Genomic DNA, 24,827 nt, shown 5'->3' on the forward strand with positions numbered 1-24,827 from the left:
ACATGGAATCGGACATCGATTACACTACAAGCGCCCTGGAAGAAGTACTCGTTGCGGCAGCCAAAATCTCTACTCCTCAAGGGAAGGAAGTAGACCGAAACAAATACCACAAATCATACATTCGCTACACATCTCGAAAGTGTCTTCCAGTCAAACCCTGCCTCAAATTCATTCCTTCTGCCTGTCATTCAGCCAGAGGCTACCTCTCAGTCAACTGCACCTTCATTCCAGCCGAACGAAATTAAAGATGCTGATCGAACTTCCAAAATGTGCTATAGAGGTATAGCAAAATTATCCCGCCACACCAATTTGGCTTCCGAAGAAACCACGGAACCATCGAGCAAGTGAACAGATTAACATCCGAAATACACTCAGCCTTTGAACAGCGAGAATACTGTAGCGCTATTTTTCTCGACGTATCTCAAGCTTTTGACCTAGTTTGGCTTAATGGACTCATGCACAAAATTAAATCGTATTTGCCAACATACACCCACAAGCTACTGGAATCATACCTCTACAATAGGGTATTCTCAGTGAGATGCAACGCGACTACAACATTGTAGCTTGAGTTCTACAAGGAAGCGCACTTTTGTATACTGCGGATATTTCCACAAACGAACAACTAACAACGTCAATGTTTGCCGACGATACCGCTATCCTTAGTCGCTCCAGATGCCCAACGCAAGCAACAAACCAATTGGCCAATCATCTATTAGTAATGTAAAGGTGGCTGTCCGACTGGCGCATTAAAATAAACGAACAAAAGTGTAAACATGTAACGTTTACTCTTAATAGACAAACATGCCATCCACTTTTACTAAACGGTATGCAGATCCCTCAAGCTAACGAAGTAACGTACCTTGGCGTCCACCTTAATAGACGACTAACATGGCGTAAGCACATCGAATGCAAGAAGGTGCACCTAAAACTGAAAGCGAGCAGCCTCCACTGGATCATAAACTCACGATCGCCACTGTGCCTGGACTACAAGCTACTACTCTACAATTCAGTCCTAAAACCAATCTTGACGTATGGCTCCCAGCTGTGGAGGGATCGATTTTTAGGGCCGTCTAACTCTGTATCAGTCAACATGACTGTTAGTTAAGTTAAAAATATAAGATTTGATACACCTCTTGTTAGTCTCCCAAAGAGAAGATTCAGGAAATAAAAACAACGAAAAAAAAAAATGTTTTTTGCCTATATTTTGAACGTCTTTTTTATGTTTAGCTAAAGTATTAGTAGTGACCCCACAAAAATACTCAAATAAGTTGTGCACCAATGTGTTCGCCTGGCTCTAAACGGAATAAATGTGTAATATTTTTTTGCACGAATTTGCAGATGTGCTTAAAGTCGTGAAAATTCTAACACCTTCTTAACTTTTTCAAGGTCAGTTTTGCACTACAAAAATTTGTTTTCGCTCGTGTGCGTGTTTTTCAGTTGCTTTGTCCTTCGACTTTTGAGTTTGTGTTTATTAATAGTTTTTCATACAATAGTTTTGATTTATTTTTTGTTTATTCTATTGCTTTAAACTTTAATAGGTTCTTCTTATAAGTGTGTATTCTCACGTTTATATTTTTTTAATTTATGGTGCAGCGAAGAGGGTAGCGCCATTGAAAGGCTAACAAAATTGATTAAAGGTATAGAAGCGAATATTATTAAAAATGGCTACATTGTTGACAAGAGTAAAGTGTCAACGCGAATTGGATATGTTTGTAAAAGGATTGTGACGTTTTGGGTAAATTACAAACGCATGAAATAGTCAATTCTTAATAACAATCTGATTGGTTGAATGAAAGATGCGCCCAATCGTAATTAAAAAATCCTGACCGTGGATGACCCAAAGAAGATTTTAAAGAAGCTTCTGACCGGACCAAACGACATAAAATTGCAGAGATCGCAATTCATCTCAACCAACGCTTACAGATTTTAATGTTGATGAAGACTTATAACTCTTTCTTGATAAAAATATGAGTAAACATCAATATTTGTTTATTCGTAGTTGTTTGGCAAAGCAGCCACTAAAAAGTGCATTTAAAATAATCATAAAATGCTTAGCTGCAGCTGTTGTTGTCAGCATGTATTCTTCTCTGTTTTGTCTCCCAGTTTCGCATGCGCTTTATTGGTATTTGTAGCGTATGCGCTTTGGGAAGCTTTGGTAGAGCTTCTGCGAAAGCTCTTGGGGATGCGTTTGTTGTGATTTGGAGTTGATTGGAGCCGCATAGATTAGGGTTAAATTGAACCCAAAATAAATAAATTGAAACCCTGATTTGTAACGCGTGTATTTATTCGGCTGCTATTAAAAACTATTAATAGCACAACATTGGTGACCCTGACGTGATCTCATCCCGGTTTATTATTGTGATCAGCATTAAAAGTGCCAAGAAAACGCCCTTGTTTTTGTTGTTACAAGATGCATTTTAATTGTAGAATGGAGTCTGGAGCTGAGACTATTGGATATGTTTGTAAAAGGATTGTGACGTTTTGGGTAAATTACAAACGCATGAAATAGTCAATTCTTAAATATCAATCTGATTGGTTGAATGAAAGATGCTATTGGAGCTGCTGCCGCAAACCGGGAAAGGATGCTGCGGAGAAGAGCAGAAGTGGCCTGCCAGGAAATGGAGGCGCTGCATCATAAGGTGAAGGCTGCGGCGCGGACTGAGGATTCTTCCATTATGGCGCTGGAGTCAGTGGAGAAACGTTTGCGTGAGCGGTTCAACGCGCTTCAAGAAGAGTTGGAGGAGCTTAATTTTAGCGAGATCGGGAGCGATCTGTATTGGAGATTCTCGCAGCTGGCGACTGATGTGCAAGTGAAAATTCAGGTGGAGGTTGCCAAGCGCTCTATGAGAATCGCTGCCCACTCCACACTTCTCGACGGTGCCAGTGTATCGCCAATGCCATACAAGCCAGCCCCCTTCTTGCCACTGTTGCCGATGCCAACATTCAGCGGCGGCTATGCCGAGTGGCCGGATTTCTGCGCCCTTTTTAAGACCACGATTGACTGCCATCCCCACCTAACGAAAACGAAAAAGCTCCGGTGGCTCATTTCATGCCTGCGCGAGTCAGCCTTGGATACGGTGAGAGCTCTGGAAATTTCTGACGCGAACTACGATGTGGCCCTTGACCTTTTGCGCAATCGTTTTAGTAATCGGCGTTTAATATTTCAGTCTCACATTAATGAGATCCTGCAGCTTCGTGTGGTCGAGCCAGGGTATGTTGCTGCTTTGCGGGAGCTATCGGATCGGTTCAATGGGCATATGCGGGTTCTTATGAGTTCCGGATCAGCTTCCGGATCCGGATCATATCCAAGGATGTTTGCTTATCCAGATTATCCTGCAGAAGTTGGATCCTGCCACAAAGGCCAAGTGGGAAGACACTCTCGCCGGAAGCAACGACAGCCTTCCGTCTTGGGAGTCCATGGCACGATTCTTGGAGCAAAGGTGCCGGACTCTTGAGTGCGTCGACTTCTCTTTGGCGGCGTATCCACCAGCTAATCATCATATTTTGTTGCACCCTCGCGGGCAGATTTCACCCGCACGAGTCTCCCGTCCCATCGGTGCCGTTTCTGTTGCGCACTCATCCCGTTCAATCAACCCTGTTATGAACCAGGATCGCAATGCTGAGCTAGTGCTCCTGCCAACAGCCAATGTGGTCAGCCAGTTCGTGGTCGATCTGGAGCCTTCTGGCCTTGCCGAGTTTTATTGGATTCCGGTTCACAAGTGCACCTCATCTCGTCGCGGCTGGCGAATGAACTTCAGCTTGGCCGTTCCAAATGCTCCACAAAGGTGGCCGGTTTCGGCGGCGCTGGGTTTGAAACGGATGGAGCATCCGTTAATGTGTGCTTGAAGTCCCGCCTTAGCACGTATTCAGTGGAAATTGAGGCTGTTGTAGCTTCACATATAACGGACTATCAACCTAGCCAGGACATAGATGCTTCGCGCTGGATCTAGCTGACCCTAACTTCCACAAAACGCAGCGAGTGGACCTGTTGATTGGAGCCAGCTTATTCTTTGACCTATTGTCGGCTGGTCAAATCCAATTAGGTCACGGGCTCCCCATTGCCCAGAATACTCGATTTGGCTGGGTGATTTCTGGACGCGGTGAACTATCACGGCATGTGTCGTCGCTCTATGCTAGGAAAGACAACCCACGGAATAACCACTGAAATGATGTGACTGCTGCCCCTTCCAACAGTGTTATTGAAGGCCACCCTTCAATGGGGGGAGGATGTTGGGCCAAGCAACCACTAAAAAGTGCATTTAAAATAATCATAAAATGCTTAGCTGCAGCTGTTGTTGTCAGCATGTATTCTTCTCTGTTTTGTCTCCCAGTTTCGCATGCGCTTTATTGGTATTTGTAGCGTATGCGCTTTGGGAAGCTTTGGTAGAGCTTCTGCGAAAGCTCTTGGGGATGCGTTTGTTGTGATTTGGAGTTGATTGGAGCCGCATAGATTAGGGTTAAATTGAACCCAAAATAAATATATTGAAACCCTGATTTGTAACGCGTGTATTTATTCGGCTGCTATTGAAAACTATTAATAGCACAACAGTAGTTTTGTTAATAGTAAGACTTCCTTCAACTTAATACCAAATTACGTAAAACTTCTGGCGGGGATTACGGATAGGGATTCCAAGGGATCCAAGGGATACGGATGGGGATTATTTAGGGATTTGAATTTAACCAACGCGTAGGTTAAACCAAACGTTGCAACGTTTGTATTAAAATGTCTTTTGAGCTATCAGTGTTTTGATAGCGGCCGAATTAATAAAACTAAGTTCAATTTGATATGGATCAATTTAACCCCCAAAAAAAATGCAGTGGCCGATTCAAATAAAGCCGAATATACAAATACATAAACTAAGAGCTTGCGGAAAAGGTTCACCAAAGCTCCCAAAGTGCATGCGCTTCAAAAGACCAACAAAGCGCATGTAAATCTGAGAGAATCAAGGAATAAGGAACAGCTGATAACGGGCAATTAGTGGACCGCTGCAGCTAGTTACACTGAAAGAATTAAATAGAAATAATTATGATATTTGATGCTGGCATAAGTCCCAACAAGGCCAAATATTTAATTTTCGTATTGGAAAAAAAATAATTTTATGAAAAGTTGCGCCATCCGTTTGTATGGAAGCTATACGATACCATTTTTTACAGTGTGTTTAGAACATTTGTATGATTGTTGGACAAAATTTAATTGCGATATCACCACTAGAAAAATTTTTGGCTCCATACAAGCCAAACCACTGTGCAATGGACTACATTTTAAGAGTAAAAGTTGGGAAAACTTGTCACGCTTACATGGACGACAATATAATATTGTCAAACTCAATAGAAAATTGTAACGATCTAACTAGAATAGACAACATCCTATTGAAGCAAATACGATAGCAAATAAAATAAACTTTTTCGAACTTAGAAGCTAAACCATTTATCACATATCGGGGAGGTCATAAGTTTAAAATATATAAAAAAATGTCAATATAATTGGATTAATCAGCCATAAAATCATTCAAAGAACTTCAACAAAATTTTAGCAAACCAAATTGAATTAAAACAACCGGTTTATAATACAAAATTTTTACAACGGACGCTTTACCATTAAGAGCAATATTATCACAAGAAGGTAAACCTATAACTTTTATTCAATATCTGACAAAGACGTAAATATCGAAATGAAACGATGTTACAAAGTTTTTCTCCAATAATTAAATATCAACCAAGAACAACGAAATTGTTATATGCAGATATATCTAATTGTTATTGTTGAGCTATCAGCGTTTTGATAGCGACCGAATTAATAAAGACTCCACAATTCAATTTCAATAATTTTATTTAACCCTAAAACAACTTCCGCGGCCGGTCCAAAACAATGCCGAATTACAAGTGATAAAACCTAAGAGCTTGCGCAGAAGCTCCACCAAAGCTCCCAAAGTGCATGCGCTACAAATACCAATAAAGCGCATGCGAAACTGGGACACACAGCAGAGAAGAATACACGCTGACAACAACAGATGCAGCTAAGCATTTTATGATTATTTTAAATGCACTTTTTGGTGGCTGCTTGGCCCAACAGTTATAATAGATATTGTTTTATGCAGAAAACAATATCTAACATTATTCTTCGCTGATCCAAGACACACTAGCTCATCTTGTATTTGTGTGCGAAACCCCGCCTTGGCTTTTTCTCACGGAATGATAGACAACTGCATTGTTCTGAGCTTCTCTTGCTTAGCTTCGATTACTTGTATATTGGACATTATTTTGCACGGCTGCATATTTTAGGGTTAAATTTAACCCCTTATGAATATTGAAACTTTGAACTGAAACTCATTTATTTATTTGCCCGCTATTAGAAACTATTAATAGCGTAACATTTTGGTGACCCAGTTTGGTTATTGTGATCTGGCTTAAATTGGAGGAGCTAAACTAAAGTGAGATCGGGAGTGATTTATATTGGCGGTTCTCTCAGCTGGCTACGGAAGTGCACGTTGACATCCAGGTGGAGGTTTCCAAGCGTTCCTTGAGAGTTGCTGCTCACTCTACGATTTTGGATGCTATCAGTGGTGCTGGGATTTCAACTACTTCATACAGGCCCGCTCTTTCAATGCCCCCGTTGCCAATGCCAACATTTAGCGGCGGCTATGCCGAGTAGCTGGATTTCTGCGCCCTATTTAGGACAACCTAAATAGTCACCCGCATTTGACCAAGATGTAGAAGCTCCGGTGGCCCATTTCATGGCTGCGGGACTCAGCCCTGGAGACTGTGTGGGCGCTTGAGATATATGACGCTAACTATGATGTTGCCCCTGACCTTTTGTGCAACCGTGTCAGTAACCGACGATTAATCTTCCAGGCTCACATCAACGAGATCCTGCAGGTAAGGGTGGTTGAGCAGGGATCCTTTTTCTACTCTTCGGGAGTTATCCGACCGATTCAAGGGACGTATGCGGGCCTTCATGAGTTCTGGGACGACGACCGAAATTCAAGGGTGCCTTCTCATCCAGCCCAACTTGCAATCTCCGACATCATGCGCAATTGTATCCTTTCGAGCAATTATGTAGCGCCACTTCCGTTCCCGCTTCCGGTTTGGATCCGGCCAATGAAGCTGTGGTTGCGACCTCTCAGGCTCCTCCTGCTAATACTCTTTTTACCCAGGATCGCTGCGCTGAAGTAGTGTTGTTGCCCACCGCCAACATTCTCGTCCGTGGCAACATCAGCTTCATCGGTCAAAATGCTCTGTAGCAGTGACTGGCCTTGGAGACGCTGAATTCACTACGGATGGAGCATCGGTTAACGTTTGCCTGAAGTCACGCCTATCCCACGTATTCTGTGTACATTAAGGCAGTTGTGTCTCACATCATAGAGCGTCAACCTGGCCTGAACATAGATGTGTCCAACTGGAAGGTTCCCGCCAATGTGGTTCTAGCTGATCCAAACTTCCACAGAGCTCAGCGTGTGGATCTGCTAATAGGAGCAAGTCTGTTTTTTGATCTGCTCTTAGTCGGGCAAATCCAGCTTGGAGACGATCTGCCTCTGGAGCAAAACACACGTTTTGGATGGGTAGTTTTTGGAGGAGGTGGCAGAAAAACCTCGTTTGGCCGCCTCATGTAAGATGATTCCTGCTGACTCCGCAAACTCTTTTGACGATCGCCTCGATTATCTTTTCCACCAATTCTGGGAACTGGATGCCTGCACTGCGCCTATCGTTCAGGCTACTAAGGTGGAGCTCGATTGTAAGGCCCACTTCGTCATGCACCACGTCCGTCTTGAGTCAGGTGCTTATTCAGTTCGCCTTCCAATCAAGCACAGTGAGGAGCTGTTAGGGGAATCCTACGCACAGGCTTTGCGGCGGTTCTATTCTCTTGAGCGCAAGCTGGATTTGGGATCTGGGTCACATGTCTCTGGTGCCGCAGGAATTGCGAGGTAAGTGCCAATATTTCCTTCCCCATCACTGCGTCCTGAAGGAAGAAAGTTCCACTACTAAGCTGAGAGCTGTGTTCGATGGTTCGTCTGCTATATCTTCTGGTTATTCCCTCAATGATGTCCTGATGTCCGGCCCCGTGATTCAACTTAAGCTGTTTCACACATTGCTTCGGTTTCGGTCTCACCTTGTAGCTTTGACTGGAGACATTTGCAAGATGTACCGCTGCGTAAGGGTCTTTCCGGATGATAGTTTGCTTCAGTGCATCCTCTGGAGAGATTCTATCCATGATGACGTGAAGGTTTTTAAGCTCGACACCGTGACGTATGGCACAAAGCCAGCGTCTTTTCTATTTGTTCGCAATGCACCATCTGGGTAAAGATGAAGGTGCCGGTTTTCCCGTTGACTCTCGTGTTGTCCTCCAGGATTTTTATATGGACGACCTTGAATCTGGTGCCCCAACGAAGACTGAAGCGATTGAGATAATAGCTCAGATATCGAGCCTGTTGAACAAGGGTCAGTTTCAATTATGGAAATGGTGCTCCAACCGTTTGGAAGGAGTACCCGAAGATGATAGAGAGTCATGCTTAAAATTTGACGATGGCAGTCCATTCACAAAGACTCTTCGATTAGCATGGGATCCTTCTGCTGACCTACTGCTGTTTTCCTTTGACGCTTTTCAGCCCACCGCCAAACCAACCAGGAGATCTATACTATCTTCCAACGCTTGATCGTATGACCCGATGGACTTGGTCGGGTCTGTCGTCACCATGGCAAAGATCTTATTGCAGAAGCTGTGCCTAGAAAATTTAGCATGGGATGAAAGCCTTCCTCAATCTCTTCTTTTCGAGTGGTTGCAATTCTGTTCCAGTTTTGACCATACTCAGCGAATTAAGTTTCCTCGTTTAGTCATTCCCTGCCAAGAAAGGTTGGAGGTCCGCGGATTCTGCGACGCCAGCTTTGATGCATATGGAGCTTGCGTATATATATTGTTAGTATCTGATTGTCGGCTGTTATGTTTAAAAAGTCGAGCTGGAACTATCTGGAGCTGAGTTACTAGCAAGACTGATGGTGTAGTTTCTGATCTTGGATCATTTAAAGGAGATTATTATTGTTGGTGTGACTCCTCGGTTTTCCTATCCTGGATTCAAGATGATCCTGCTCGATTTAACGTGTTTGTTTCTAATCGCGTCTTTTCCATACAGGAGCTCACCAAGGCAATGAAATGGCGTTATGTTCCTATTGCTTTCAACCCATCCGATCCACTGTCAAGAGGTTCCCTTCCCACTGAGCTATTGAACTTCCAGCTTTGGTCCCAAGGCCCTCGATTTCTTTGTGGTTCCAAAGATGATTAGCTTATCGCTATTGTGGCCGAAAAGGCAACCATCGAACATCGCGCCAGAACCTTATTGACTACGACTCCACCCAGGGTTATCTCCGCATTGTCAAAGTTTGTCATCTCGTTTCCCCCCTACAGAGAGTGCTCGCCTACATTTACAAATTTTGGTGCCGCATCCGTCACGAAGGGATTTCTGTCCACGCTCTAAAAAGGAGAAACCCATCTGCTGTTGCGCGTCGTCCAGCTTACCGAGTTTAAGGAAGAGATAAGCTTACTAAAATCGCGCTGATTGGTTCCGCCCGCTTGCCTCGCTTGCTCCTTTTGTGGATGATGATGGTTTCCTTCGTGTTGACGGGCGAATAATATCTGTTAATAGGTTAACAGTTTTTTAAATATCTTTTTCACTTTGTTTGAGATCACTAGCACCAGGGATCGTCAAGCAAACGGCAGTCCAAATATTTATTTATTAAATAAAATATTGCACAATTATGTGCAATATTGCTCAGTTATTGCACACAAGCCCGTTATGTTTAGTACTACTAATAATGATATAATGGTGATAATATAAAATATTAAAGCGAGCTAAGGCTTCGGAGCCCTGTTTAAAACTTACTTAAAATACTACCCCAGCTGCCCAGCTACCTCGAGATCATCGCTGGACTACAGCATCAACATTCCGTATTCGGCCAGCAATGATCATTTGCTGCCCAAGTGCTCGAGCCGATCAGCGGGCCGTTGCCCTCGGTATGCATGGCCAGTGCTTTTGTCAATTCGCGTGCGTGCCACCGGATCCGGTGTGCACTTTTCCCAACCTCTTACTGCGCGTATTAACTCCTCCCTCCTTTTAATGGTCGCCGTCCCGGTGACCCACTCGTTCTACATCGTTGGTAATTCTTGATTTCATGCGGTAATTGGCTTTCAGGTGATTTTGAGTAAGCCATTTGATCGAGCATAGGCAGAGAACGGCCAGTGGAATAAGGCAGTTGTTGCGGAGGGACCCCGATGAGATTCATTCTCATTCTTCAATGAGACCCATACTGATTTACGAACCAGGTTCCGTTGAACAAGTAAATCCCGGAAAGTTTCTGTTCCCGATTTTGGTCATCGGTCACTGTCACGTTAGCATCATTGATGATAAGGGTACCGTGATCCACAATAGTGACTGGGGGTAGGTGACCTGGAAGCGTGGATCAGTGCGCGATGGTTCCAGAAACTATTTGTTGAGCGCATGTGCCGTTTTTTTAGTTCTTTGGAGAATGTGGGGCCCACTGTTGTCTTGCAGTGGCCGATGCTGAGATGTTGAAGAATGCTCGAAGTTCAGGACCTTATTGCTCCGTTGAACTGGGTAGACTGTTACTTTCTTACATAAGAGCTTAGGATTAGGGAATTTAATGAGACAATACATGGTGTTTGATTTTGAAAAACCCTTATGCTATATACTTCCAATATTCCAACCAAACTTATATTTATATTAAAAGTTTGGTTGTTTGTCTCTGTCAACGTAAAAGAATTACGTTCGAAAGCTTGAGATACGTCGAGAAAAATAGTGCTACAGTATTCTCGCTGTTCGAAAGCTGAGCGTATTTCGGATGTTAATCTGTTCACTTGATGGTTAATCACTTCGCTCGATGGTTCCGTGGTTTCTTCGGAAGCCAAATTGGTGTGCCGGGATAATTTTGCAAGCTTCCCGATGTGGTATTATTTAAGTTAGCAAGCATTTTTCAAACAATTTAGACAAACAAGATAAAAGGCTTATTGGTCTGTACGATGACGGTGTTGTGTGGTCTTTTTCAGGCTTCGGTATCATTATAATGATGGATTTCTTCCACTTTTTTGGGAAATAGCCAAGATTAATGATACCATTAAATAGTTTGCAGACGACCTCTATAGCACATTTTGGAAGTTTGATCAGCATCATTAATTTCGTTCGGCTGGAATGAAGGTGCAGTTGACTGAGGGGTAGCCTCTGGCTGAATGACAGGCAGAAGGAATGAATTTGAGGCAGGGTTTGACTGGAAGACACTTTCGAGATGTGTAGCGAATGTATGATTTGTGGTATTTGTTTCGGTCTACTTCCTTCCCTTGAGGAGTAGAGATTTTGGCTGCCGCAACGAGTACTTCTTCCAGGGCGCTTGTAGTGTAATCGATGTCCGATTCCATGTTAAACTCCGGGGCGATTTCTATATGGGCACTCACGAACTTTTTGTATTTAAGCCAGTTTGTTTTTGGCGATGTCAGGCTGAGGGGGCGTTCAGTTATTTCTGGGCTTTAAAAAAGCGTTAAAAGAAGAAGAAACTTTGAAGAAGCGGTCGGTTGGCTAGTATGTGAGACTTCCAGGGGAAACATAGTCTACTTTATTTCTCACATTTATAATTGCATTGTACAATTGCATTCCTCCGGGAGTCACGAGATGTGATCCACAGTGCGTATAGCATAACGTGAATATGGTTATCGATCAAGAATTGTGACAATTCTAGTTTATGCCGTGAGACACCATTGGCGTTCCACATTGATATTCGTAGAGTCAGCATAGATTATTTAGACTGCAACGAGCAGCTATATTACCAATTTCTGGTTTTGAACAAGTGTTTGCCTGGTCATTTTCATGAATGACATAAGCTCCATCATACTTTGTTGGAGGGTAAGCATCATAGTTTCCGTTTTGCTATGTGGCTGTTCTGGGGCCTGTTGAGCGTTGTGTGAGTTAGGCTGATTTGGATTTCTAGTCCAGATCGTAGAGCATCGGCATAGGAGAAGCCGTTGGTGGTGTTTAGGGGACCGAATGAGGACCCAGCAGCTTTGTCGAAGAAGACGTGGCGTAGTTTTTAATGCAATGTACACATTCTGTGGATTTTGGTTGCGTGTTGCGGTCGCTTGACGCATGCGACTCTTCAATTCCTTGTACACCATACATCCTCTATATATTGCCGTATGGTTGCCTCCGCAGTTTGCACATTTCTTCGCGGTACTGCCCTTGTTTGTAGTGCAGTAAGTGGAGTTGTGGGTGTCCCCGCAGACTACACAGACAGCCCGAAGTGTGCAGCATGACCTAGTGTGCCAGTTGACCATACTCTTGACGATACGGAAGTGCTCTTCAGTCTTGGTTTGCACCTTTGTTTCATGAATGTTTCCTTTGATAAGCGGGACAACATGAAAGTTGTCACAGTTTCTGATCAACGGCGCAATTTGGTTGACCAGGGCTCTCGAGTTTTTCTCCTGATATAGATTGGAGGGGGCTTGGGTTTTTTGTTGGTTTTCGTCAACCTCCGCCAGTGGGGCTAATTTGTTACTACTGAATCTGCCTGGTTCTTCGTCGATCTTCTCGACGCGGTAATTTTTGTTTTATTGCCTGCCGGATTACTTTGCGGGTTGAGCTTGCGCTTAAATTGGATGTAGTGATCCAATCCAGTCTGTATGGCCGGGGCCGTTTTGGCACTTTTCGAAGTTGTTGTTTTTGTACTCGCTGTAATCGTTGATGTCGCGGTATTTTGAGTTGCCGCTCTCGCTGTGGTTGCAGAAATTGCAGCAATGCTTGTTTTTGGTTCGAAATTTGGCTCCACCATAATCTTCGTAGTCTTCGTAAAAAACCTATCTAAATTAACCCCTAACCCCTAAGCTTGCATAGCCACCCCTAATGCTTCCATAAATAGGAAGAAAACGACATTCAAATGTACAACGTTGAAGATGAATTGATTGGAATAGAATGCAGAAACGAAAATACATGAATAAGTGAAAAATTGTCAAAATCAATTGTCTAAATCAGAGGAAAAAATAAATACACTAAAAGTACATTTTTTTTAATTGGCTCTAACGATCCTACTTATATTAAATCTGGAGATAGCACTTGTATAACGTAACTTTTTTAATGTAGTTTTGTAGTTTTTGTAGCTTGCGAACATAAAAAACAGGAAAGGAAAGCTAACTTCAGGCTGAGCCGAAGTTGATATACCCTTGCTAGGTAGAAGCTTATATTATTATATATATATCGGATCGTATATAGTGGGCCGATCCTTGTGAGAATTTCACCATCGAATCAAGTTTCTAATAAAAATATTGGAAAAAGCCCCAAGAATCTTTGAAAAAGCAAGGTTGTGCCATTTCCGATCGTTCAGTTGCATTGCAGCTATAGGATATAGTCGGCCGATATAGGATATAGTTCCGATCGTTCTGTTATATGACAGCTATAATAGTCGGCCGATCCTTAAGCAATTCGGCAAATCAGATTACTACCCAAAATGGAATCTGTACCAAGTCCCATCTTTCTATAGCTCGATAGCTTTAAAACTGAGACTAGTTTGCGTAGAAACAGACAGACAGACGGACATTCTCATATCGACTCAGGAGGTGATCCTGATCAAGAATTTATATACTTTATAGGGTCGGAGATGTCTCCTTCACTGCGTTGTACACTTTTGATCAAAATTATAATACCCTCTGCAAGAGTATAATGAATAGAAAAAATGCATTTAATTTATTTTATTTAAATAAGAAGTTCATTGTTCACCGCACTCCCAAAAAAATACTCCCAAGCAATTCACACTGGGAATGTTGATGTTGGTTCGAACCAGGATCTCAGAAATGACAAGGTTTACTTTATAAATAAATTTTTTTTTTTTTTAATTCAGAAATAAATACAATCCCAAACTTGTTTTGGGGTTTGTTTCTTTCTAAATAAGGTTATATTTTTACTAAAAAAAAGTAAAATCAAGAGAAAGATCACATTACGAGCGAACGGTATTTGACGTCATGAGTGAGGAAAAAAATTAGTAAAAAACTTAAGGAAATTGGTGTGCTCCAGGTAATGCCGTATTTACAAGGTAAGTTTACATTTTAATTAAATAGTGTTAGATCAGACATTGCGGTGATTTTTTTATAAAAGTTAGCATCTAGGAGTGTTTTAAAAATTTATGACACCGCGTTTCTTGAAAAAGGTCGATTTATCCAGGACCAGATAAATCGCCACTCGATAGACTCAGACAGGCAAAAATCGTGCAGAGAAGCCTGGTGCTCGTGGCTGAGGAATCTTCGCTTCAACTCCATAAGCTCATTCTTGGCACCCACAAAATTGGTGGCATTATCCGACCATATCTGTCTGGGTTTACGTCGCGTACAAATAAACCGTTGGAGGGCGCTCAGAAACGAAGCGGTGGAAAGGTCCTTAACTAACTCCAAATGGATTGCCTTCGTACTGAAGCAGATGAATACGCTTACATAACATTTAATAGGGCCCTTATTCCGAGTCTCTGCCTTGTAGAAAAACGGTCCGCAAAAATCCACACCAGTGACATCAAAACATTGGAATCCTGCAACTCTCTCGGTCGGAAGATCGGCCATAACATGCTCCAGTAGACGAGGCTTTGCGCGAAAACAACGTACGCATTTGTTCACAACCCTTGAAACGGTCTTCCTCCCCCCAATGGGCCAGTATTGAGAACGGATTTTTGCCACTAGTGCCCGAGGACCAGAATGCAGGTTCTTCTCGTGAAAGTGAGTCACTATGGCCGAAGTGACGGGATGGCCTCTGGGAAGGATGATCGGATGACGTCCGTCAAAATCCAACGCAGAGTTCCGCAATCGCCCGTCAACACGAAGCAAACCATCATTATCCACAAAGGGAGCAAGCGAGGCCAGAGGGTTTGAGGGCGGAACCAATATGCGTGACTTTAGTAAGCTTATCTCTTCCTTAAACTCGGCAAGCTGGACGGCGCGCAACAGTAGATGGGTTCCTCCTTTGAGATCCTGAACAGAAATCCCTTCGTGACGGATGCGGCGGCAAAACTTGAAGACGTAGGCGAACACTCTCTGTAGGGAGGGAAACGAGTTGGCAAACTTTGACAATGCGGCGATATCCCTGGGTGGAGCCGTAGCCAATAAAGTCCTGGCGCGAAGTTCGATGGCTGCCTTTTCGGCCACAACAGCAATGGGCCAATCATCCTTGGAACCACGAAGAAATGGAGGGCCTTGGGACCAAAGCTGGGAGTTTAATAGCTCAGTGGGAAGAGAACCTCTGGACAGTAGATCGGCTGGGTTGACGGCAGTAGGAACATAAAGCCATTTCATTGCCTTGGTGAGCTCCTGAATGGAAGAAACGCGATTAGAAACAAACACGTTAAATCGAGCAGGTTCATCTTGAATCCAGGATAGGGCAACCAAGGAGTCACACCAACAATAATAATCTCCTTTATATGTCCCAAGATCAGCAACTTCAGCCATTAGTCTTGCTAGCAACTCAGCTCCACATAACTCTAGCTTCGGTATTGTCTGAGTTTTAATGGGTGCCACTCGACTCTTTGAGCATAACAGCCGACAATCAGAACCTGACAATACATACACGCACGCTCCATACGCATCTAAACTAGCGTCGCAAAATCCGTGGACCTCCAGCCTTTCTTGACAGAGAATGACTAACCGAGGAAACTTAATTCGCTGAATTTGGTCAAAACTGGAACAGAACTGTAACCACTCGGAGAGAAGGGATTGAGGAAGGCTTTCATCCCATGACAAATTTTCTCGGCACAGCTTCTGCAACAGGATCTTTGCCCTGGTGACTACAGGACCTACCAAGCCCATTGGGTCATAAAACCGAGCGACGGAAGATAGTATAGATCTCCTGGTGGGTTTGGCGGTGGGCTGAAGAGCTTCAAAGGAAAAAAGCAGCAGGTCAGCTGAAGGATCCCATGCTAATCCAAGAGTCTTTGTGAACGGACTGCCATCGTCAAATTTCAAGTAAGACTCTCTATCACTTTCGGGCACGCCTTCCAAAACCTCTGGGATGTTGGAGCACCATTTCCTTAATTGAAACTGACCCTTGTTCAACAGGCTCGATGTCTGAGCTATTATCTCAAGCGCTTCAGTCTTCGTTGGGGCACCAGATATAAGGTCGTCCACATAAAAATCCTGGAGGACAACACGAGAGCCAACGGGAAAACCGGCACCTTCATCCTTAGCCAGCTGGTGTATTGAGCGAATAGATAAAAAAGACGCTGGCTTTGTGCCATACGTCACGGTGTCGAGCTTAAAAACCTTCACGTCATCGTGGATAGAATCTCTCCAGAGGATGCACTGCAGCAAACTATCATCCGGAAAGACCCTTACGCAGCGGTACATCTTGCAAATGTCCCCAGTCAAAGCTACAAGGTGGGACCGAAACCGAAGCAATGTATGAAAAAGCTTAGGCTGAATCACGGGGCCGGACATCAGGACATCATTGAGGGAATAGCCGGAAGCCGTAGCAGCCGAACCATCGAACACAACTCTCAGCTTAGTGGTGGAACTTTCTTCCTTCAGGACGCAGTGGTGGGGAAGGAAATACTGGCACTTACCTCGCAATTCCTGCGGCACCAGAGACATGTGACCCAGATCCAAGTATTCCTTGATGAAAGACGAATATTGGGTCCTTAAATTCGGATGACGATCCAGCTTGCGCTCAAGTGAATGGAACCGCCGCAAAGCCTGTGCGTAGGATTCCCCTAACAGATCCACACTGTGCTTGATTGGCAGGCGAACGGAATAGGCACCTGATTCAAGGCGGACGTGGTGCATGACGAAGTGGGCCTCGCAATCGAGCTCCTCCTTAGTGGCCTGAACGATAGGCGCAGTGCAGGCATCCACTTCCCAGAATTGGCGGAGAAGATAATCGAGGCGATCGTCAAACGAGGTTGCTGAGTCAGCAGAAATCATCTTACATGATGCGGCCAAGCGAGGGTTTCCCGGGGTGCAACCTCCTCCAGAAACTACCCATCCAAAACGTGTCTTCTGCAACAGAGGCAGACCGTCTCCTAGCTGGATTTGCCCGACTGAGAGCAGATCAAAAAACAGGCTTGCTTCAATCAGCAGATCCACACGCTGAGCTCTGTGGAAGTCCGGGTCAGCTAGCACCACATTGGCGGGAACCTTCCAATTGGACACATCTAAGTTCAGGCCAGGTTGACGCTCTATGATGTGAGACGCCACAATTGCCTCAATGTAAACGGAATACGTGGATAGGCGAGACTTCAGGCAAACGTTAACCGATGCCCGATCCGTAATAAACTCAGCGTCTCCAAGGCCAGTCACTGCTACAGAACATTTGGACCGATAAAGCTGAAGTTGGCTGGCCAGCCGGGATGTGATGAGATGAACTTGGGAGCCGGAGTCAAGTAGCGCTCGACAAGGAAGAAAGGCTCCTGATCTGCCACGGACGAGAATGTGGGCGGTGGGCAAGAACACTATTTCAGCGCTGCGATCCTGTGCAACAAGAGCATTAGCAGGAGGAGCCTGAGAGGTCGCAACCCCAGCTACATTGGCCAGATTCGATGGAGCATGCAGGATCGGTTGTTAAATGGCCTACGTCGGCCCGCTTGATTCTCTGACAAATGCGGAGCTAAGGCCAAATCCACCGTCTCCAGAGTACGGCAGCTTTGTTCCAGAAACCGAGCCATAGATTCCCAAGTTGGCAGGCTATCATCAGTGTTTCCTGCCAGCGAGTCTTCCCATTTGGCCTTTGTGGCAGGGTCCAGCTTTTGAAAGATGATCTGGATGAGGAGGCACCCTTGAATTTCATCCGACGTCCCGGAACTCATAAGGGCCCGCATATGTCCATTAAATCGGTCGGATAATTCTCGAAGAGTAGCAACGGATCCTGGCTCAACCGCCCTTAACTGCAAGATCTCGTTGATGTGAGACTGGAAGATTAAGCGACGGTTGCTGAAACGGTTGCGCAAAAGGTCGAGGGCAACCTCATAGTTCGCGTCGGTAATCTCAAGCGCCCTCACAGTCTCCAGGGCTGAGTCCCGCAGGCAGGAAATGAGCCACCTGAGTTTCTCCATGTTGGTCAAGTGCGGGTGGCTGTCAATTGTTGTCCTAAATAGGGCGCAGAAATCCGGCCACTCAGCATAGCCGCCGCTAAATGTTGGCATTGGCAACGGGGGCAATGAGGGAGCAGGCCTATATGGAGCGTTTGAAATCCCAGCACCATTGGTAGCATCTAACAGCGTAGAGTGAGCAGCAACCCGCATAGAACGCTTGGCCACCTCCACCTGGATGTCAACGTGCACGTCTGTAGCCAGCTGAGAGAATCGCCAATATAAATCGCTCCCGATCTCGCTGTAATTTAGCTCCTCCAATTCCTCCTGCAGCGTGGTGAAACGGTCGCGCAGACGCTTCTCCATAGACTCGAGGGTCAGAATGGTTGAATCTTCAGTTTGCATCGCAGCCTTGACCTTCCGATGCAGTACCTCTATTTCCTGACATGTTACCTCTGCGCGCCTCCGCAGCATCCTTTCACGGCTTGACGCAGCAGATGCAGTGGCTTCAGCTCCAGATTCCATTGAATTATTCCAATTAAGATGCCAATTAAATTAAAATGCGACAACAAAACCAACAACGGTGTTTTAGTGGCACTTTTAATGCTGATCGCGTTAATTGAACGGATGATAATCATGTCGGGGTCACCAAAATGTTGAGCTATTAATGGTTTTTAATAGCGGCCAAACGAATTAAATTCCACAGTTCAATTTTCAAGGCGATTTCAATATTTTTATTTCTCGAGGGTTCAACTCTAACCCAACTTGCAGCTGTTCCAATCAATACAATAATACAAGTACCCAAGCTTAGCAATACGAACTTAGCAATACGAACGCACACAAATGCAAGATTTGCTGGTGTGCAGCAGCTCTCCAAAAAAGCTCCCCAAAGCGCATGCGCTACAAATACCAGCAAAGCGCATGCGAACGGGGAGAAGTAAACAAAAACCAGAACTGCCGATAACCCGCCGCTGCTACTCAGATTTATAACATATGTGACTTATTTAGCAGCTTCGCCCTTGTCTGCTTGGCTCAACATCCTCCCCCCGTTGAAGGCTGAATCTTCAACCGAATCCTTGACAGGCAGCAGACACAGCCGTGACACCGCACGCTTAGTCACTCCCACCACTGTTTTGAGAACGGCCACACGGTGCACTCCGTCACGCCCAGGAACCAGCTCCAGTATCCTGGCCAGAGGCCACTTCATTGGGGGTAGATTTTCATCCTTCACCAGGACTATGTCTCCAACAGCAATTACAGGGCCAGGGGTGCGCCATTTGGAACGCTGCTGCAACAGCGTAAGGTACTCCTCCTTCCAACGAGCCCAGAAAACCTGCTGCAGGAAGGAGACTCTCTGTCACCCATCCAGCCGATTAAAGTTTAGCGCAGTAAGGTCCGGCTCGATGAATGTTGAAGGCGGTCCGCCATTTAAAAAATGAGCCGGCGTCAGGACATCTAGATCCGCAGGATTCTCTGAAATCGACACAAGGGGCCGAGAATTAATAATTGAGGCGATGCGGCACAACAAAGTCCTTAATTCTTCAAAGCCAAGAACTGCGGGACCAACTGCACGATAAAGATGGTGCTTAGCCGTTTTCACTGCTGCTTCCCATAGACCACCAAAATGAGGAGAGCGTGGAGGAATAAATCGCCACTCGATAGACTCAGACAGGCAAAAATCGTGCAGAGAAGCCTGGTGCTCCTGGCTGAGGAATCTTCGCTTCAACTCCATAAGCTCATTCTTGGCACCCACAAAATTGGTGGCATTATCCGACCATATCTGTCTGGGTTTACGTCGCGTACAAATAAACCGTTGGAGGGCGCTCAGAAACGAAGCGGTGGAAAGGTCCTTAACTAACTCCAAATGGATTGCCTTCGTACTAAAGCAGATGAATACGCTTACATAACATTTAATAGGGCCCTTATTCCGAGTCTCTGCCTTGTAGAAAAACGGTCCGCAAAAATCCACACCAGTGACATCAAAACATTGGAATCCTGCAACTCTCTCGGTCGGAAGATCGGCCATAACATGCTCCAGTAGACGAGGCTTTGCGCGAAAACAACGTACGCATTTGTTCACAACCCTTGAAACGGTCTTCCTCCCCCCAATGGGCCAGTATTGAGAACGGATTTTTGCCACTAGTGCCCGAGGACCAGAATGCAGGTTCTTCTCGTGAAAGTGAGTCACTATGGCCGAAGTGACGGGATGGCCTCTGGGAAGGATGATCGGATGACGTCCGTCAAAATCCAACGCAGAGTTCCGCAATCGCCCGTCAACACGAAGCAAACCATCATTATCCACAAAGGGAGCAAGCGAGGCCAGAGGGTTTGAGGGCGGAACCAATCTGCGTGACTTTAGTAAGCTTATCTCTTCCTTAAACTCGGCAAGCTGGACGGCGCGCAACAGTAGATGGGTTCCTCCTTTGAGATCCTGAACAGAAATCCCTTCGTGACGGATGCGGCGGCAAAACTTGAAGACGTAGGCGAACACTCTCTGTAGGGAGGGAAACGAGTTGGCAAACTTTGACAATGCGGCGATATCCCTGGGTGGAGCCGTAGCCAATAAAGTCCTGGCGCGAAGTTCGATGGCTGCCTTTTCGGCCACAACAGCAATGGGCCAATCATCCTTGGAACCACGAAGAAATGGAGGGCCTTGGGACCAAAGCTGGGAGTTTAATAGCTCAGTGGGAAGAGAACCTCTGGACAGTAGATCGGCTGGGTTGACGGCAGTAGGAACATAAAGCCATTTCATTGCCTTGGTGAGCTCCTGAATGGAAGAAACGCGATTAGAAACAAACACGTTAAATCGAGCAGGTTCATCTTGAATCCAGGATAGGGCAACCAAGGAGTCACACCAACAATAATAATCTCCTTTATATGTCCCAAGATCAGCAACTTCAGCCATTAGTCTTGCTAGCAACTCAGCTCCACATAACTCTAGCTTCGGTATTGTCTGAGTTTTAATGGGTGCCACTCGACTCTTTGAGCATAACAGCCGACAATCAGAACCTGACAATACATACACGCACGCTCCATACGCATCTAAACTAGCGTCGCAAAATCCGTGGACCTCCAGCCTTTCTTGACAGAGAATGACTAACCGAGGAAACTTAATTCGCTGAATTCGGTCAAAACTGGAACAGAACTGTAACCACTCGGAGAGAAGGGATTGAGGAAGGCTTTCTTCCCATGACAAATTTTCTCGGCACAGCTTCTGCAACAGGATCTTTGCCCTGGTGACTACAGGACCTACCAAGCCCATTGGGTCATAAAACCGAGCGACGGAAGATAGTATAGATCTCCTGGTGGGTTTGGCGGTGGGCTGAAGAGCTTCAAAGGAAAAAAGCAGCAGGTCAGCTGAAGGATCCCATGCTAATCCAAGAGTCTTTGTGAACGGACTGCCATCGTCAAATTTCAAGTAAGACTCTCTATCACTTTCGGGCACGCCTTCCAAAACCTCTGGGATGTTGGAGCACCATTTCCTTAATTGAAAATGACCCTTGTTCAACAGGCTCGATGTCTGAGCTATTATCTCAAGCGCTTCAGTCTTCGTTGGGACACCAGATATAAGGTCGTCCACATAAAAATCCTGGAGGACAACACGAGAGCCAACGGGAAAACCGGCACCTTCATCCTTAGCCAGCTGGTGCATTGAGCGAATAGATAAAAAAGACGCTGGCTTTGTGCCATACGTCACGGTGTCGAGCTTAAAAACCTTCACGTCATCGTGGATAGAATCTCTCCAGAGGATGCACTGCAGCAAACTATCATCCGGAAAGACCCTTACGCAGCGGTACATCTTGCAAATGTCCCCAGTCAAAGCTACAAGGTGGGACCGAAACCGAAGCAATGTATGAAAAAGCTTAGGCTGAATCACGGGGCCGGACATCAGGACATCATTGAGGGAATAGCCGGAAGCCGTAGCAGCCGAACCATCGAACACAACTCTCAGCTTAGTGGTGGAACTTTCTTCCTTCAGGACGCAGTGGTGGGGAAGGAAATACTGGCACTTACCTCGCAATTCCTGCGGCACCAGAGACATGTGACCCAGATCCAAGTATTCCTTGATGAAAGACGAATATTGGGTCCTTAAATTCGGATGACGATCCAGCTTGCGCTCAAGTGAATGGAACCGCCGCAAAGCCTGTGCGTAGGATTCCCCTAACAGATCCACACTGTGCTTGATTGGCAGGCGAACGGAATAGGCACCTGATTCAAGGCGGACGTGGTGCATGACGAAGTGGGCCTCGCAATCGAGCTCCTCCTTAGTGGCCTGAACGATAGGCGCAGTGCAGGCATCCACTTCCCAGAATTGGCGGAGAAGATAATCGAGGCGATCGTCAAACGAGGTTGCTGAGTCAGCAGAAATCATCTTACATGATGCGGCCAAGCGAGGGTTTCCCGGGGTGCAACCTCCTCCAGAAACTACCCATCCAAAACGTGTCTTCTGCAACAGAGGCAGACCGTCTCCTAGCTGGATTTGCCCGACTGAGAGCAGATCAAAAAACAGGCTTGCTCCAATCAGCAGATCCACACGCTGAGCTCTGTGGAAGTCCGGGTCAGCTAGCACCACATTGGCGGGAACCTTCCAATTGGACACATCTAAGTTCAGGCCAGGTTGACGCTCTATGATGTGAGACGCCACAATTGCCTCAATGTAAACGGAATACGTGGATAGGCGAGACTTCAGGCAAACGTTAACCGATGCCCGATCCGTAATAAACTCAACGTCTCCAAGGCCAGTCACTGCTACAGAACATTTGGACCGATGAAGCTAAAGTTGGCTGGCCAGCCGGGATGTGATGAGATGAACTTGGGAGCCGGAGTCAAGTAGCGCTCGACAAGGAAGAAAGGCTCCTGATCTGCCACGGACGAGAATGTTGGCGGTGGGCAAGAACACTATTTCAGCGCTGCGATCCTGTGCAATAAGAGCATTAGCAGGAGGAGCCTGAGAGGTCGCAACCCCTGCTACATTGGCCGGATTCGATCCAGAAGCAGGAACGGAAGTGGCGCTGGCTAAACGCTCGCAAGGATGCAATAGCGCATGGTGTCGGCGATGGCAAGTTGGGCAGCGGGAGGATGAGCATCCGCGGGCTAAATGATCAGACTTGAGGCACACAAAGCAGAGGGCAAGACGTCGAACCTCATCGTATCGTTCCTCAACTGACAAGGCGAGAAACCTTGGGCAAGAAGGCACAGCGTGTGCCAGGTTGCCGCACAGGGCACACGAAGCAGGCGGAGCATTCAGGAGCATGCAGGATCGGTTGTTAAATGGCCTACGACGGCCCGCTTGATTCGCTGACAAATGCGGAGCTAAGGCCAAATCCACCGTCTCCAGGGTACGGCACCTTTGCTCCAGAAACCGAGCCATAGATTCCCAAGTTGGCAGGCTATCATCAGTGTTTCCTGCCAGCGAGTCTTCCCATTTGGCCTTTGTGGCAGGGTCCAGCTTTTGAAAGATGATCTGGATGAGGAGGCACCCTTGAATTTCAGCCGACGTCCCGGAACTCATAAGGGCCCGCATATGTCCATTAAATCGGTCGGATAATTCTCGAAGAGTAGCAACGGATCCTGGCTCAACCGCCCTTAACTGCAAGATCTCGTTGATGTGAGACTGGAAGATTAAGCGACGGTTGCTGAAACGGTTGCGCAAAAGGTCGAGGGCAACCTCATAGTTCGCGTCGGTAATCTCAAGCGCCCTCACAGTCTCCAGGGCTGAGTCCCGCAGGCAGGAAATGAGCCACCTGAGCTTCTCCATGTTGGTCAAGTGCGGGTGGCTGTCAATTGGTCCTAAATAGGGCGCAGAAATCCGGCCACTCAGCATAGCCGCCGCTAAATGTTGGCATTGGCAACGGGGGCAATGAGGGAGCAGGCCTATATGGAGCGTTTGAAATCCCAGCACCATTGGTAGCATCTAACAGCGTAGAGTGAGCAGCAACCCGCATAGAACGCTTGGCCACCTCCACCTGGATGTCAACGTGCACGTCTGTAGCCAGCTGAGAGAATCGCCAATATAAATCGCTCCCGATCTCGCTGTAATTTAGCTCCTCCAATCCCTCCTGCAGCGTGGTGAAACGGTCGCGCAGACGCTTCTCCATAGACTCGAGGGTCAGAATGGTTGAATCTTCAGTTTGCATCGCAGCCTTGACCTTCCGATGCAGTACCTCCATTTCCTGGCATGTTACCTCTGCGCGTCTCCGCAGCATCCTTTCACGGCTTGACGCAGCAGATGCAGTGGCTTCAGCTCCAGATTCCATTGAATTATTCCAATTAAGATGCCAATTAAATTAAAATGCGACAACAAAACCAACAACGGTGTTTTAGTGGCACTTTTAATGCTGATCGCGTTAATTGAACGGATGATAATCGCGTCGGGGTCACCAAAATGTTGAGCTATTAATGGTTTTTAATAGCGGCCAAACGAATTAAATTCCACAGTTCAATTTTCAAGGCAATTTCAATATTTTTATTTCTCGAGGGTTCAACTCTAACCCAACTTGCAGCTGTTCCAATCAATACAATAATACAAGTACCCAAGCTTAGCAATACGAACTTAGCAATACGAACGCACACAAATGCAAGATTTGCTGGTGTGCAGCAGCTCTCCAAAAAAGCTCCCCAAAGCGCATGCGCTATAAATACCAGCAAAGCGCATGCGAACGGGGAGAAGTAAACAAAAACCAGAACTGCCGATAACCCGCCGCTGCTACTCAGATTTATAACATATGTGACTTATTTAGCAGCTTCGCCCTTGTCTGCTTGGCTCAACATCCTCCCCCCGTTGA

Source organism: Drosophila ananassae (assembly GCF_017639315.1).
Source record: "Drosophila ananassae strain 14024-0371.13 chromosome 4 unlocalized genomic scaffold, ASM1763931v2 tig00000061, whole genome shotgun sequence".
NCBI lineage: Eukaryota > Metazoa > Arthropoda > Insecta > Diptera > Drosophilidae > Drosophila > Drosophila ananassae.